Below are 8,418 nucleotides of genomic sequence, written 5' to 3' on the forward strand. Positions count from 1 at the left end.
AGAGTGGGTATAATTGTGCAACGGTTATAACATTGATCCCAAATATGTCAATCTATTATTAGTAGTCTCTACCCGTTAGTTAACCACCTAGGTGATGCCACGACCCTAGTGCCTTTCTCTATATTAATCACAACTTAAAACATCTCTCTTTAGCATAAATTAGCCTAAATTTGTAGTTGATAATAGTAGTTATTAAACAAAAACCCCAAAAAACTTTTAGAAGTACAATTAGGAGCAAGCACACATTCCTAGTCTGAACAAATACGCAACTCCATTCCAAGCTTCCTGTGGAAATTGACCCCGATACCACTATTCGGGTAAAATTCTTAGCGCCCGCTCTTCCTACCGTTGTGTGAGGTTGAGTTTGTTGCGATCAGTATCGGTTATGGACATCGGCCCAAGTAACAGCCGGATACTCTATCAGATTCTGCTTCAACTGTTGTGAAGCCATTGAGCTTCGAACATTGAGTCCTTGGGTGAAAGTTTGAACGGCCCAATCATCAGTGACCGGTGGTAGATCTATCTGTTCCATTTTAATCTAGGACACGAACTCTAAGAGCATTTCATTATCCTTCTGTTTTACTTTGAAAAGGTCCGACTTCCTGATCTCAACCTTGATAGCCCCAGCGTGCGCTTTCACGAAAGAGTCTGCAAGCATAACGGATGAGTCAACAGAATTAGAAGGCAAGTTGTGGTACCATATCATAACTCCCTTTGAAAGGGTCTCTCCGAATTTCTTCCCTTTGAAAGTGTCTCTCCGAATTTCTTCAGCAAGACAGATTCGATCTCATCATCTTCCAAGTCATTCCATTTAATGGCGCATGTGTAAGAGGTAACATACTCATTTGGGTCGGTCATTCTATTGTACTTAGGAATCTCGGGCATGCGAAACTTCTTAGGGATCGTTTTGGAAGCTGCACTTGGAGGAAAAGGCTTTTGCACAAATTTCTTGGAGTCCAGGCCCTTCAATATAAGTGGCGCTCCTGGGATTTAATCAACCTTGGAATTGTAGGTTTCCACCTTCGTATCGTTTGCCTCGATTTTCTTCTCCCCCAACTCTATCCGTTTCGTTAGTTCTTCGAGCATGTTCATGATTACCGGGTTGGTCCTAGAATCCTTCTCATTCAATCTTTCTGAGACCGGTTCATCTCTGGATACAACTTCCCGGGATGGTTCGGACGCAATCATACTCGGCGCGCGGCTCTGGTTCTGGAGTTGGGCTATCGCCACCTGTTGAGCCTGTAATATTTCGAAGATTACCCGCAAGTTGATTCCACAATCTTCGTCGATGTTTATGCTTTATGCAACCGATCGAACATCTCTGCGGACGCTGTCCTTAGGATTGGTGGGCAAATTTATCTTGACGGCCATATGTGAGCTAACGTTGATCGCGTTTGCAGCCGGGACTCTGCCGAGGTCGAATCGGGGCACCTCGTTTCTGGGTGCTACATTGTCATTTTCTCCATGGTGGTCAGACTCCTTATCAACATGTATTGGTGCTGATTAAGAGTTTGGCATGTTTAGTTTTAACCTGAAATCAGATACGCTTCAAAAAACAAGTATAAAATAGTGTGTGTTATGAAATTTGTATCAAATAACCACTATTATCCTTAGCCCCACGGTGGGCAACAAACTGTTTACTCTTAAAATCGAATAATAATTTAATTTGTAAGTGATTTTAGGAATACGTGGATTAACTTGACACAAAGCAATTGAATTGCACTTGAAATAAATAATGATAAAATAAGTTCAACCCACACGAATTGAACGATTACTTTCTTGGGAGATTGACCACCCTTGAAATGGATGAACTTCGATCAATAACAAGACAGTTGAATAAGAGCTTAAAGAGTAAAATAATATATTGCTTCGGAATGCGTGTTACAATGTATTTTACAAGTGATCAAACCTCCTTTGTATAATAGGAGACTCCTACTTTAGGTACAATTCTATAAAAGATAAAAATCTCCTGATTCACTGATTTTCTGGTTCCTTATTGATACGTGCTGAGATTCCCGCTGTAATATCCGATCGTTCACGGATATTTTGGCCTTCTGTTATTTCGGTCTTCTGTAGGTTATACTGACAATATTTCCTCGAGCTCGTTCGGGGTCAGGATCGATTCCGGGATCACGAACTCAATGTTCTCGAGGACGGACATTATGATATCGGATTCTGGCCCGGTGGGGACCGGGGTCGATCTTCAGTCTCTCGTGTTCAAAGCCCGATCTACCATATCCAATCCTGATCTACCATGTCGTAGACGAGCTCGATTTATACCGTACACAGAAAACAAGCTGATATAAGGTTAAGGGGAAAGATAAATAACAACAATAAGATGATGATAGAAGGGTGACTCATTTTGAGAAAATATGGATCGATGTTAAAAGGTTTGAGGGGTGATGCAGATTTAGAGAGTTTTTTTTTTTTTTTTTTTTTGGAGTGAAGTCAGATCTAGTAACAAAATCTTAATTTTGGATTCCAGAAACTGTAACATTTTTAAAAGCACTGAATCACTTATGGATATTTATATCTGTGAACTTATGGGAAGATAATAAAACTTGGTGAATTATTGGTTGACTAATTTATTACCTCGAGAAATTTATCCTTCTGTGGAGCGTTTCTTAACAAATTATAGGGTGAAAGTTATTTATATCCATCAAATTTACTTTAAAAAAACAAAATCATCCTCCAACTTTGAGAAATTGTCATTCTTCTCCTTCCATTCTACGCAAAGCCTACTTTACCCTTGATATTTTCAATCCCCATATATATATATATATATATATATATATATATAACACCGTTTTATATTATCAAGATATTCTTTTATATAATAAGTTTATTCTCATTAAAAATAGAATAATCGTATTATCAATTTATTACAAAAATTACCACTACATTATTATTATTATTATTATTTTAATATTACGTGTAAGCATACATATAACACGTCTCTGTCTCTCCCTCTCTCTTTCTCTGTCTCAGTGTGTGCGCGCACGTGTGCATGTATTATTGTTTTTATTACCTGCATTGCATAATTTACATTATCTTTAGTTCTCAATCTTATAAATAGATTGAGTTTTCGTTGTTATTAATAAAATTATTGGTATGATCAAATTATCTATTTTATATGTTTTTCTAATTTATTTCATTATTGAATGTCGTCATTAGCTCATAAGCATAACTCTTGCTTCTCACTCTTTTTTGTTTCGAAAATAATCTTTATTTGTATATAAGCAAGTCCACAGCATAGATTAAAATAAAGAAAAAAATATCATTATATTAAAGAAACAAAAAAAGATATAAATATTTTAGGCAGTAAAATAGGCATTTTGAAAAATGAACTTTGATATGAGGAGAAAAATGATAATTGTTCAAATTTAAAGGAGGAGTTTGATTTTTAAAGCAAACTTGGTGGATATAAATGATTTTCACCCAAAAGTGTACACCCTCTTCATCTATATGTTACATATTAAATTAAATCATCTTCAATTTGAAATATAAAATATTTTCAGGAAAACTTCAGTCATAATCTCAATATGAGATTTTTTAGTGCAGATATCTACCGCCAAAAAAAAAAAAAAAAATCGAACTCCTTCAAAATATGTGACTATTGATTTTCAAAAGGTTGCATGTGTTGTGAAAAGATGATTCTGTTAATTCCAATAGATTCCTAGAGGTATTATAAATGCCTATATCTTCTCCAAAATGAGATACAACTCCAGATCAGTATTTTAACAGGCTGTCTTGGGATTGCCTCGCGGGTCGCCCCTGGGCTGGAGAATATCAAAAGGCCGTGAGTCTCAGGTTTGCGGCTTAGTTCTGTGAGACTTACGTACGTCCTAAACGCCCGATTTGCACCCAAAACACGTCTAATGCTCAACAGTCAGGGCTCGTCTAACAGTTTTTAACACAAATCATGCATCAAATTCCTAATTAGCAGTGCCGACATTCAAAATTCTTTAACAGATGAATAATTAAAATTCTATTCATCTATAGAAATATGAAGATTGACGCTAACTCAAAATAATAAGTCATGATATTGGATATTACTAATTTGAAAACATCACGATGGTGCATATTATTTGAATATTTCTTCTGAAAATAGATAGTAAAGATTTACATCTTCAGTTACTGTAGGTCTTTATAACTTAGTTCTATGTCTCTCAAAATTATCAGACTTTTATTATTTTGCTATTTGCAACTAATTTTATATTTATTCATAAGGAGTAATATTTTAAATTATTGTACTAATGAAGTTTGTTAATTATTAGCTTTTAGAAAGGTAAACTGTGTAGTTTGATAATATATTTTAAGAATTTATAATTTTTTACTTGTTCGAAAGATGCGACGTTATAGTTGATTTTTATCTCATAGTAATTAGTATTGAATTATTTATATTTATAAGAAATTATTAGATATTTTATTTCATATAAGTTATTTTAATTTTTTAAACTTTTAATGTATTTTATATATTTTTATGGTTATAATAATTTATAAATTTAAAAACTTTAAAGATCCAAGGGACTTATGCCCCATGTCTTGGAGTTTATGCCTCACCCCATGTTAAGTAATATGCTCCGCTCACATCACTGCTCAAGATTTTTATCTCTTTTTCTTCTACTTATTTCTAGAGGCGGACCTATGCTATATCGAGAGGGGTCACGGGCACCTGTAAAGTTCGGCAAAAATTTCATGTATATATGTATATATCTTTAAAAAATAGTGATATATTAGTAGTGGACACCATATATCCAAAGCAGATTTTGGTTGAATCCAGAAGTTCACCCCAGACCTTCAAATCCTCGGTGTTCCTCTGGCAGAGGCAGACCTATGTTATTCTGAGAGGGGTCACCGGCACCCGTAAAGTTCGGAATTTTTTTTACGTATACATGCATATGTTTTCAGAAAATAGTGATATATTAGTAGCGAGCACCCTATATACAAAGCAGATTTTGGTTAGATCCAAACGTACACCCTTGACCTTTAAATCTTGGGTCCACCACTGGTCACATATGTGGAAACTCTGTTTCTCCTAAATCGTGCTAATTAGAGTTGGAGTTAGAGCATTAGGTACGGTTTTGACAAATCTTCTAACTTTTGCTTATATCTTATATTTATATTAGGGTATTCATCAAAAATATGTATAAATATTTAATTGCGAACTTAGTCAGTAAGACGAGCCACAAGTTTGATGGAAAGTTGTAACGACCCGGCCAGTCGTTTTGATTGTTGTAGCCCTGTTCCCCTATTTACTGCTCCTCCTGTATTCTACTGTTATTAAATGACTTACCGAGTTAGTTGGTTTGGGTCTGGAGAGATTTTAGAGTGAATTGAGACACTTAGTATCTTAATTGAAAGCTTAAGTTAGAAAAGTTGACCGAATGTTGACTTATGTATAAACGGCCTCGGAGTTGAATTTTGATGGTTTCGTTAGATCAGTGAAGTGATTTTGGACTTAGGAGCATGTCTGGATTATGATTTGGAGTTACCGTAGTAGAATTAGGCTTGAATTGGCGAAAGTTGGAATTTCGAAAAGTTTGACAGAGGGTGGACTTTTTGATATTGGGGTTGGGTTGGATTTCCGGAAGTTGGAGTAAGTCCGTGGGATCATTTGTGACTTGTGTGCAATATTTGAGGTCAATCGGACGTGATTTGATGGGTTTCGACGTCATTTGTGGAATTTGGAATTTTCAAAGTTCATTAAGCTTGAATCCATGTGTAATTCGTATTTTTGATGTTGTTTGAGGTGATTTGAAGGTTCTACTAAGTTTGTATCGTGATTTAGGACTTGTTAGTATGTTTGGTTGAGGTCCTGGGAGCCTCGGGTTGATTTTGGGTGATTAACGGACTTGGTTTTGAGTTGGTGAAACGACTGAAATGTTGTTGCTACTTGTGTAACCGCACCTGCAGAGTGGGCACCACAGATGCGAGCCTGCAAAAGTGGGAAGGTGCCCGCAGAAGCGAAAGAGAGGATGCTTGGCAGTGGCTGCAGGTGCGAGGTCCTTTCCGCACATGCGAGGCCACAAAAAGCGGGCCTGTTGCGCAGAAGTGAATAGGGGAGCGTAAGTGCGGTAGCTGGGAACTTAAGTGGTTTCCGCAGATGCAGATAGTTTACCACGGAAGCGGTGCCGCAGGTGCGAAAATATGGCCGCAAGTGCGAAAGGCCTAGGCAAAATGTTTAAAAACGAGGGTTCGTGATTTTGGCTTCATTTCAATATTTTGAACTCGGACTTAGGCGATTTTGGAGAGAATTTTCGAGGGGATTATTGAGATAAGCTTCTTGTACTCGTTTTTGATTAATAATCTTCTTTCTCCATTATTTTTCCCACGTAGATTGTGTGGTTTTGAGGTAAAATTTGGGGTTTGAGGCTAAGGATTTGGAGAATGAATTTTAGGGATTTGAATGATCATTTGGTGTTAGATTTTGGTAAATTTAGTATGGTTAGACACGTGAGTGAATGGGATTTTGGGTTTTGTGACTTTTGTCGGATTTCAAGACGTGGGCTCGGGGGCCGTGTTGGAGCCGATTTTGGATTTTGGCTATAATTTTGTATTTTCCTTGTGGAACTGATTCCTTTAGCCTATATTGATTGTATTGTACTGCTTGTGGCCAGATTCGGACGTTTGGAGACTGATTTGAGAGGCAAAGGTACTTTGGAGTAGAGTTTTACCCGAATTGAGGTAAGTAACACTTTCAAACTTGGTTCTGAGGGTTTGAAACCTCGAATTATGTGTTATATGATTGGTACTGAGGTGATGCACATGCCAAGTGACGGGCGTGCAGGCGTGCACCATAAAAATTGTGACCTGGTCGATTCCATAGTACTATATAATGGTTCTATCTTGTTGATATCCGTATTGTGATAAAGTAATTGAGTTGTCAATCATACTAGATATCATGTTTAGGCTTTATGCCGGTATTGTTGGGATCCATAGTGGTCGTTTCTTGCTGTCATCTTACTGATTTTATTGATATTTCGTTATCAGTCATATTCATTCATTTCATATCATATCTCAATCTCAGTTATTATTTATTGATATATCATATTATTATTTTCGGGCTAGTTTCATGACATTGTGAGTCAGTGAGTGAGACTGGAGAGATTGATGAAGGAGTGAGGCCGAGAGCCCGATTATGAGTGACAGTTACGGGATCAGGCTGCATGCTGCAGCGGTTATACTAATTTATGATAACACTTGACTGAAGGAGCCCCTCTGGAGTCTGTACACACCCTCAGTGAGCACGGTTGATATTTTTGAGGGATGGATCTTCCCTGGACATGGATCTTGTCCAAAGAATTATATACCTGGAGATGGATCTTCTCCATGGACTAGATTGGCCTTACTCAGTACTGGGTGACTGATGGTCAGTGATGTGTATATATTCCGGGTTAGATCTTCCCTGGGCCGTATGGGCCATATACAGTACCAAATGATTGAGCATTTGAGAGTGTGAATACATGAGGCTATCAGCATAATGCATCACATACAACATGAGCATTGGCATGTAGAAGTAGAAAAGTTATATTCTTCACATTATTCAGATTTGATCTATTTTACTGTTTTGAGCTATCTATTTAACGTGAAAGCATGCCTACGTTTCTGCACTATTATTTTTATTTTCAACTGTGATGTTTGAGTTCGTCACTACCTTTCAGTCCAAAGGTTGGACTTGTTACTTACTGAGTTGGTTGTACTCACGTTACACCTTTCACCTCGTGTGCAGATCCAGGTGCTTCGGGTCACGGTGGTTGCTGATCGAGGAGTTAGGATTCGGAGTCTATCGAGGTAGCTGCATGGCGTTCGCATGCCTTGACTCTCCTTCATTATCTCTATCAGGACTTCAGTTTTTATTCCCTAGACATTTTAGTAGGCTGTACTCCGGTATAGATGCTTATGTACTCTGTGATACTCCGATTTCGGGATAGATTGTATCGTATTTTGAATTACTTCTGTTTCAAAAAGGCTTTTCTTAAATATTAATCGCTTCCGTCTTTATTTTCAAAGTTTTTTTACTTTGTTGAGATGTTGAGTAGTGGCTTGCCTAGTTCCACGATAGGCACCATTACGACGGTTGGTTTTGGATCGTGACACAAGTTCAAAACCCATAAACTCCGAATCGGGATTATGCTTCTTTTCTAATGCTCTATATATAGGTTCAAAAACTTAGGTCAGTACTTTGGAAGTTTACTTTTCTTTAAATGATTCTAGTTAATTATTCCTCTTCACAATTTTGTCTTTTCATTTTGGTTTTTTTTTTCTGTTAGGAAGGGACTTAAATTTTTGAATGTGCCCTGAAATCAATTTTACGTGGCTTGTCCTCCACATATTCCTTTGTGTTGTAGTAAAATTTTATTGTAGATGTTCCTTGGCAGTGTAATTGCTTTTGTCCGCATATTTGTTTTTATAAAA

Source organism: Nicotiana sylvestris, chromosome 1 (genome assembly GCF_000393655.2).
Source record: "Nicotiana sylvestris chromosome 1, ASM39365v2, whole genome shotgun sequence".
NCBI classification, from domain to species: Eukaryota; Viridiplantae; Streptophyta; class Magnoliopsida; order Solanales; family Solanaceae; genus Nicotiana; species Nicotiana sylvestris.